Source organism: Xenopus laevis, chromosome 8S (genome assembly GCF_017654675.1).
Source record: "Xenopus laevis strain J_2021 chromosome 8S, Xenopus_laevis_v10.1, whole genome shotgun sequence".
NCBI classification, from domain to species: Eukaryota; Metazoa; Chordata; class Amphibia; order Anura; family Pipidae; genus Xenopus; species Xenopus laevis.
The window spans coordinates 84388583-84397759 of NC_054386.1; the positions used below are offsets into that span (position 1 = coordinate 84388583).

Below are 9177 nucleotides of genomic sequence, written 5' to 3' on the forward strand. Positions count from 1 at the left end.
CCATTTGCATAACGATCCTCCACCTCGTGGACCCACCCCCTTCCCTGACACACCGAGTGTAAAATGTAGAGAGCTTTCCTATATGCAGATATACTACCACTGCATCTCTCTCTCTCATGCTTCATCCGTATATATATCAAAAAGAGTTGGAGCACACCGGTATTATAAACAAAGTTAAAACATATTGCTTTTATTGATCCATTTAAAAACAGGCCAACGTTTCGGTCTCCTCCTAAGACCTTTATCAATAAAAACAGCAGATATAAATAGATAAAATCTATAGCACTCACCCAATCGTGCACACTCCCACCAACCACGTGACAGGAAGGTAAACCCTGCACCAAGGGTATATAAGAGTTAGCACTGATACAGGATGTAAATAGGAAACATTGATTAAAAACAATTCCACCAAGGCATGAAGTGTTACAATGTTGCACAGAAAACTGATTTCATTCTAGCAAATAAAGTCACCCATTATTTAACGTTGATTCAGAAAGCATGAAAGAGAACATGGGGTGCCAATGTATTTAATTTCTTAATCCAGAAAGCTTCTCTCTGCAAAAGCAATTTGGATCTATCACCCCCACGCCTTGGGGGTGGAACATGGTCTATTGCTATGTATCTAAAAGTCGGTAACCTGTGTCCCTTCTCCAAATAATGCTTAGCCACTGGTTTATTGGTAGTTTCATCCCTAAATGCAGTGCTGATTGCTGACCTATGACCATCCATTCGTAGACGCATGCTTTCTGAATCAACGTTAAATAATGGGTGACTTTATTTGCTAGAATGAAATCAGTTTTCTGTGCAACATTGTAACACTTCATGCCTCTGTGGAATTGTTTTTAATCAATATTTCCTATTTCCTATTTACATCCTGTATCAGTGCTAACTCTTATATACCCTTGGTGCAGGGTTTACCTTCCTGTCACGTGGTTGGTGGGAGTGTGCACGATTGGGTGAGTGCTATTTATATCTGCTGTTTTTATGGATAACAAGGTCTTGATAAAGGTCTTAGGAGGAGACCGAAACGTTGGCCTGTTTTTAAATGGATCAATAAAAGCAATATGTTTCAACTTTGTTTATAATACCGGTGTGCTCCAACTCTTTTTGATACACACACATATATATATATATACAGACATACTCATTACATCCTAGGGAACACCAATCACTTACAAAACAAATTGCCAATGACAATGACAAGCATTATGTACAGGTCTATCTTGCACCAAATTCACTGTTTTTTTCACTTAAGCCTACCATGAACATGAATACATCTCTACATATTAATAGTAAAGTCCTTAATGATTAATAGTATTGAGGCTGCCTAGATCGGTTCTTAAATGCAGGACTTTGAATAGAGTATTGTGCACTGAAAATATTCCTTGTGGCTTAATTGTGTTACTTTCCTTTTACAGGTATTCTACTCAAATGGAAGTTGGCCTGTTTTTTGCTGGCAATCTCTTCCCTGTAAGGATATTTTGTTTGTTGGGTGTCTGGACGTGAAAAGTTTACAGATTTTAAAATTCTAAGTAGCTCAGGCTCAGTCAATATATATTTTAAAGTGGATCTGTCACCCAGACACAAAAATATGCATAATAATAAGTCCTTTTTAAATAAAACATGAAATCCAATTTCTATTTTTTTATTAAAGCGTTCATAGCTGTTGTAAGCTCATTTGAAAATCTTAGCTGTCAATCAAATATTGTCTGCGCCTCCTCTATGCCTTAGGCATAGAGGCGGGGCAGACAATTACTTTCACTTTCCATTCAGCACTTCCTAGATGTCACTGCTCTCCCCACATTACCCCTCTCTCTTTACTGTTTAATTGTGTAGACAAATACAAGAGTCCTCTGCACTCAATCCATTATCAATATATTTAAGACAGAGACATTTTGTGCATACTGCAGTTACAGTATGCACAAAATGTCTCTGTCTCAAATATATTAATAATGGGTTGAGTGCAGAGGACTCTTGTATTTGTCTATATGTATTTTGTGGTCAAAACCTCATTGCACCCCCGCCTAATGGTTTTAAAAATTAGTGGTGAGCACAACTTTCCCTTGTTTGTTTAATTGTGTAACCAGGGCATGGGGATGGACATCAGGTCCCCCATTCTGGTGCACAAACAAGATTCTGAGATGATACAAGGCTTGTCTTAATAACAGTGTCCACAAAATGGCTGCTGCCTGCTTGTTATAATTATGAATTCCCAGACTGAAGCAAACAAGTGTAATTAAAGTTCATTTTGCTTGACTAATGTGATAAAATAGGATTTTGAGTCACCTAAAGAGAAGGGTTCAGACTTCTTTTGTTTCAAATCAGAGCTGGCCATCTGAAGTCTTGTGGGGTAAATTTTGCTCTATAAAGTATTTTTTTTGGCCCACAGCCTACTCAAGGGCACCATCAATTTATCATAATTTTAAAATGCTGTAGTTACCAGACTGTAGACAAAACACCAGCTGTCACCAGAGATATTTGTCATTAAATTCTACAGGTCATCTTCCCCTACTTGCATTTGTTTGTCTCTTGGGAATGCAGAAGTTCAGATGATCATTACTTGTTGGCTGTAGCTAGAGGTGGATATTGAACAGACTGAAAATAGACTGCAGAAATCTGATGAAAATGTATCTCAACAACTAGACAGAATGACAGCCTATAATATACTCTTATACAGTTGATTATGCCTCTCAAGTACATACTCTGAAGTCAGCCTATCACTCTCACTCTTAGACAGTAGATGGCAGCACTTGTCTATATGTGGAAAGTTTGGAAATAGAATATAGCAGTATGATGGTGTTATTCCAGCTGAGCTAATGCAATGTTGCCCAGCCCTAAATAACCAAATTGGCAGCTTATTTTCCCTTGTATAAGGCCAAATTATGGCTTCCCTTAAACAGTGTTCTACCAGGTGGCAAAAACTGAACAGGTGAAGGATAAATATAAATAAATATATACTGTAAACGTGTGCTTTCCTTACCTTTCCTGCACTAAAATAATTGTTTTACAAATGCAGATAGGACTTCAGTACTTCAACTATTCAGGCAATGTGGGCACAAAGAAGGGACAGAGAGGAGCTGGACTACAGAGGAAATCAGCCAGTTGATGCACCATCCAAAACATCCTCGGAATGTTATTGCTATCTGATCCAGGCTTGGTCAGGTATTGATCAGAAGCTAGAAAATGCCATCAGCTGAAGATGGTCTTATACCATGGGTCTGGTGAGGTCCCCCATTGTGATGTGGCTGTCTGTCGGTCGGTCATAAGACCTAACAATTATTGTAGATCAGCCTTATTTTGCTATTGTTTTGTACTACAGTGTGTTGCTATTAATATTGCTTCCTTTTTAGGCTAGCGTCTTTAGTATGCACTGATAACACAGCATTCACCTGTTTGTGCACATGGGGGGTTACAGTTTGAAAACGCTTAATTTCTAATTTTTGCTTTAATATTCACCCTGTATGCACTGACGCGGTGTATGTCAGTGGCTGGGCATTTTCTCCGTTACCATTGTATAAAAAACACAATGAATGGCATTAGCTTTAATCTGTGGTCTGTACAAAGTAGGGATGCACCGAATCCAGGATCCGGTTTGGGACTCGGCCAGGATTCGGCCTTTTTCAGCAGGGATTCAGATTCGGCCGAATCCTTCTGCCTGGCCAAAACGAATCCGAATCCTAAATTGCATATGCAGATTAGGGGTGGGAAGGGAGATTGTGTAACTTTTTGTCACAAAACAAGGAAGTAAAAAATGTTTTCCCCCTCCCAACCCTAATTTGCATATACAAAGTAGGATTCGGATTTGGTTCAGTATTCGCTCGAATCTTTCGTGAAGGATTTGGGGGTTCGGCCGAATCCAAAATATTGGATTTGGTGCATCCCTAGTAGAAAGCATCTCTGAATAAAAACACCTGCTTTTAATATACATTTTTACCCTCCTCTACACAGATATTAAATTGGCAGATGATTACCCAGTAATTTAGGGCTCTTACAGACGAGCGGTTTTACCTGCGCTCCCCTGTGTTGCGGTTTCTTCTGTTCAGCCGCAGGGGATGACAGGAGTAGACATACTGAATTGTTGTCAATGGGGCTGTACGCAAACAGATGAGTGTAAGCTCCAAACGCAGGTTGGGACGCAGCATGTTGCATTTTACCTGCGTTCGGCACATACAGCCCCCTTGACAATAATTTGATGCGTCTTCTCCTGCGCTCCCCTGCGGCTGAACGGAAGAAAGCACAACGCAGGGGAGCGCAGGTAAAACCACTCGTCTGTAAGAGCCCTTAATGTCAGTAAATGCTATTCAGACATTTGCTGATTTTATCAGAAACATAGAAGCGTTATTTTTGTATTTCTGTAATCTTAATCCTCTATTTTTTTTTGTATAATTAAAAAAGAAAACCTTGCAGACTCAACCATAGACATTAGCATTCAACATGGGAAATGCTTTAAGCTCTTACACATGAGCGTTTTTACCTGCGCTCCCCTGCGTTCCGTTTTTCGGCGTTCAGCCGCAGGGGAGCGCAGGAATAGATGCATTTAATTATTTCAAATGGGGCTGTACTCACACAGGTGCATGTAGGCGCTGAACGCAGGTTGAGACGCAACATGCTGCATTTTTCCTGCGTTTGGCACCTACATGCGCCTGTGTGAGTACAGCCCCATTTGAAATAATTAAATGCGTCTATTCCTCCGCTCCCCTGCGGCTGAACGCCGGAAAACGGAACGCAGGGGAGCGCAGGTAAAAACGATCATGTGTAAGAGCCCTAATACTGCCATTGCAACCTGAAATAACCAAGATTGTGCTTCAGCTGCACAGTGTTTGCCATTGTAATTAAAGACACAGCATTTATACAGGGCAAAGCATCCTTGTGTGCATACCATACATATATTACACATATACAAGCAGTTTATCTATGTGTGCAGTTTGTTTTCCTGCTTGATTTATTTTAAGAAGCAGCTTGTCTGAATTTTACAAGCTATTTGGCAAAAACAGATTTGGTTCCACAAGTTCTGCAAAATAAGCGTCTTTCCACTTAAGCATTTGTAACAACAGCCCCCCCCCCAGCCCTTCAAACCTACACAACATTCCTCAACAGCCCTCAATAGTTTTCTGAACTCCCTGCCATTGGATGAAGAATGGCTTTCTGATTTAATAACATTTTTATACAATGTCTTATGTTTTGGTATTTAAAAATACAAATAACTGTCTTTTCATTTACAGTTTGATGCCTTAAATTAGGGATTGGTGTGAATTTCTTGAGTAAGTATTTTGCAAACCTTACAACACCTTTGCATAAAAACAATTAACATAGTTTAGTACCATGGCTGTTCAACTGTTTCCATATACTGGGAGAGCTATTGACTACGTGACACGGTCAGGAAAGGTATTCAAATAAAATTATGATGTTATCCGGATTAATAGTTAATGGACCATAAAATTTATTGTCGGCCCTCCAGTTGGACAGCTCTACTTTTGCAGGTAGATGTTGACTGATTATTTGTAGTGCATGTTTTTCTTGGGTGTTTTACTTCTGACATTTTTGTCTCATCTTATTGCTGCGTGGTATCTCTTTAGAGTTGGTAGTCCTTGGTCTTCAACTGAATTCATCAGATCAGGATATCCTGTCCTGTATACAACCTCCTATTTCATTGTCTTTGACACTATCCACCTCCTTGGGACGTGTCTTAGACAATGTTTTCTACCTGACTTTTCTAAAAATATGCCCTAATCTAATATTCTTCTCGGGTCATGTAAACATGATACTGTGCTTTTTATAGAAGCATGGTGTAGACAATAGGAAACTGTCGCATAATTTTGCATGCTTGTGTATACAGGACAGCTAGACTTTTCAACTGGCCTGTAAACAAAATAGATATCTGGCTGGTAAAATGCACAGCTTAGAAATTTTAAGTATGTCTATGGTGCGTGCTTTTCAGACTTTTGCATAAATTGAGATTTCCCGTTTTAGTTAATTGACCTTCTATAACTTTATATAAGCTACAGTGTGCACAATATGATAATGTTTTTTTGGAGACTGAAAGATCAATTGATTACTAAAATTGCTCAGAAGCTGGCTGATTTTTTGGTGATTTAATCATGTGGATGGTTTGTTCTCCCACTTGAAATCAGACAACTTGCCTATATATGGCTAATTACACTAATCATCTGGTTCTGCCAGTTAGCCAGCAAGTTGAATTTATTGAGCGGTGGGAAGCACATCATACCCCAAGTTGGTAGATAACTTACTACACATGCTGGGACTGACTTGACAACTAGTGATGGGCTAATAAATTCACCTGGTGTGAATTTGCGGGGAATTTCCACATTTTGCTGACGGTGAATAAATTTGCGAAACTCCCGCAAAAATTCGCTGCTGAAAATTTGTCGGTCGCGTGTCCCAAAAGTCTCTCGCATCAAAATTGCTGCGCATCAACACTATTCAGACGCCCATTAACTTTAACGTCGGCGTCTAAATTGTCTCAAGCAGAATTTTTCAGCGTAACAGAAGAAATTTGCCCATTAATATTGACAACCAGATTAAGCCTACCTAAGATGCTCAAAACAGTCATGTAGGGCCAGCTCTGGTCTTCTGGTCTGTGTCCACTTTAATACGGAAAAAAAAGGAAATAATTTTTTTTACAAATTTGGATTATTTGGATAAAACTGGAGGAGACAGGCTTCTGTAATTGTGAGCTTTCTGGATAACAGGTTTCTGGATAATGGATCCCATACCATGTACTTGCTGATAGACCACTGAAAGAGATTTTTCATATAAATGACATAGTTGCACCATAATTACCATCTTGTGGGAACAGCCACTTGCAAGGAGGTGACGAGGGTGCATACATTATTTGGTATAATCTGGCTTTCCAGTAGGAACAAACTGGACTGGCTTAAGTAAGATACCTACAAGTACTGCATTATCAGTAGTCAGTATGTGGACAGTATGTCTGTTTTTAAAGGGATACTGTCATGGGAAACTTTATTTTCAAATCGCATCCGTTAATAGTGCTGCTCCAGCAGAATTCTGCACTGAAATCCATTTCTCAAAAGAGCAAACTGATTTTGTTATATTTAATTCTGAAATCTGACATGGGGCTAGACACATTGTCAGTTTCCCAGCTGCCCCAAGTCATGTGACTTGTGTTCTGATAAACTTCAGTCACTCTTTACTGCTGTACTGCAAGTTGGAGTGATATCACCCCTCCCTTTCCTCCCCAGCAGTCTAACAACAGCCTGCCAGAAAGCAGTTCCATCCTAAAGTGCTGGCTCTTTCTGAAAGCACATGACCAGGCAAAATGACCTGAGATGCACCTACACACCAATATTACAACTAACAAAAAAATACATTTGCTGGTTCAGGAATTAAATGTTATATTATAGAGTGGATTATTTGCAGTGTAAACAGTGTAGAAATAAAATTACATCATAAAAATCATGACAGAATCCCTTTAAGGATACATGCCAATAATATATGTGGAATAAAGAGTGAGTGTCTGTGTTTTTTTGTGATGTAAGCTTTTTGTTACTTTCCTTTGTCTTCAAAGAAGAACACAAGAGTAACCTACATTTTTCACATTTTTTAATACAGGTATTTGAGCCTACATGCTGTCATCCATGCACCAATGTAACTCACAACACTTGAATTCTTTCCTCAGAGACACTATAGGGGAGGAAGTTTGCAATTTTAAAGGTAATTTAAAGGTAAATAAAGTTGTATTTTGCATTTCAGCTGTTGCTTTTAATCCCTATAAAATGTATGCATAATATACCTGTGTTCATTTACAGGTGCAGGATCTGTTATCTGGTAACTTGTTATGCAGAAAACTCTGAAATACAGGAATGGCATTTTAATAGAATCCCATTTTTTTTTTTAAAAAAACATACTTTTTAAGGATTTTATTCTGTTTAATGATAAAAAATTGCATTTTACACAATTCAAGCTAGTATCATTAATGCTAAAAAAATATACTGTATATATACAGTATGTTTAAATATTTTTAAAAGCTTTAAAGTATGGTTCAGGTATGAAATCTTAAAGGAATTGTTCAGTGTAAAAATAAAAACTGGGTAAATAGGCTGTGCAAAATAAAAAACATTTCTAATATAGTTAGTTAGGCAAAAATGTAACGTATAAAGGTTGGAGTGACTGGATGTCTAATATAATAGCCAGAACATTACTTTTTACTCTCTTGGTTTCCACTGATTGGTTAACAGGCAGTAACCAATCAGAGACTTGGGGGGGGGCACATGGGTCATAACTGTTGCTTTTGAATCTGAGCTGAATGCTGAGGATCAATTGCAAACTCACTAAACAGTTATGTCCCATGTGGCCCCCCTTCAAGTCGCTGACTAACTCAGAGTTAGAGAGCTGAAAAGCAGCCCTATGCCATGAGTTGCTGCCGTAGTGCAAATGTTTCCAGTGTTTATTAATGAGCCCCAGTAAGTTCTAAATATCCCAATTATCGCTCCAATTCAAAAATGAAAGGAAGCAACATGATTTATTAAACTTATTCTCATGTTTTATAAGGTCTTTTGAAACCATTTTTTAATTCTATGCACAGCAATGCACTTCAGAAATGCCTGGGCTGACATTTTTGCCTGTCTCTACTGGGAACAAGAAAGCAACTGAAAAGATTATTATGTACATGTATCAAAATGCACAGACATTTTTCCTGGGAGTTTGTGCTGACCTTAGTGTTTCATTTATTGCAATTATTCTGTGTATTTGTTTGCAATATTTCAGCTGTATGGTTACCACAGTTGTTACAAATAAAGACAAAGTATGAACATATATATTTACATATAATAAAATGAAGCTGTTTAATGTATGGTGTTCATCAAGTTTCCATAAGTTATATTTAAAGTATATGAACTGCTGCATGGTCTGAAAGTGTCCTGTCACTGGTGCAGATGAAGAAATTGCAAATTCTGTAAGGGCTTTTTAGAAACACTGCAACACCTTGGAAAATCCATGCTGAGGTCCCCACTGTAACGTACGGAATATCAAACCTAGAACTAACTCCAAGATTCCGGTCACGGCTCACTCTTCGGCCTATAACAACCACCTTTGGCTTCGGTAGGAGCCCTCTGCTATTTGGGTGCAACCAGGTCTTAGTGTAAGAGAACCTGGGAGAGAATTCTAGGCAGACAAGGGAACCGAATGAAGTAATTG

General features: G+C 38.6%; 1 long non-coding RNA gene across 4 annotated transcripts; it reads left to right on the forward strand.

The window, feature by feature from the left end:
* Positions 1-1416: 1416 nt before the first annotated feature.
* On the forward strand, positions 1417-8833 carry LOC108700265. Of its 4 annotated transcripts, none has more exons than XR_005963923.1 (5): positions 1417-1470; positions 3017-3162; positions 5223-5261; positions 7594-7706; positions 8567-8833. It is a non-coding gene; the product is annotated as an uncharacterized LOC108700265 (long non-coding RNA). The 4 variants fall into 4 exon arrangements; XR_001932971.2 differs by having other exon boundaries at positions 7594-7695; XR_005963924.1 differs by lacking the exon at positions 8567-8833 and adding an exon at positions 7791-7874.
* The last annotated feature ends 344 nt before the right edge of the window (positions 8834-9177 follow it).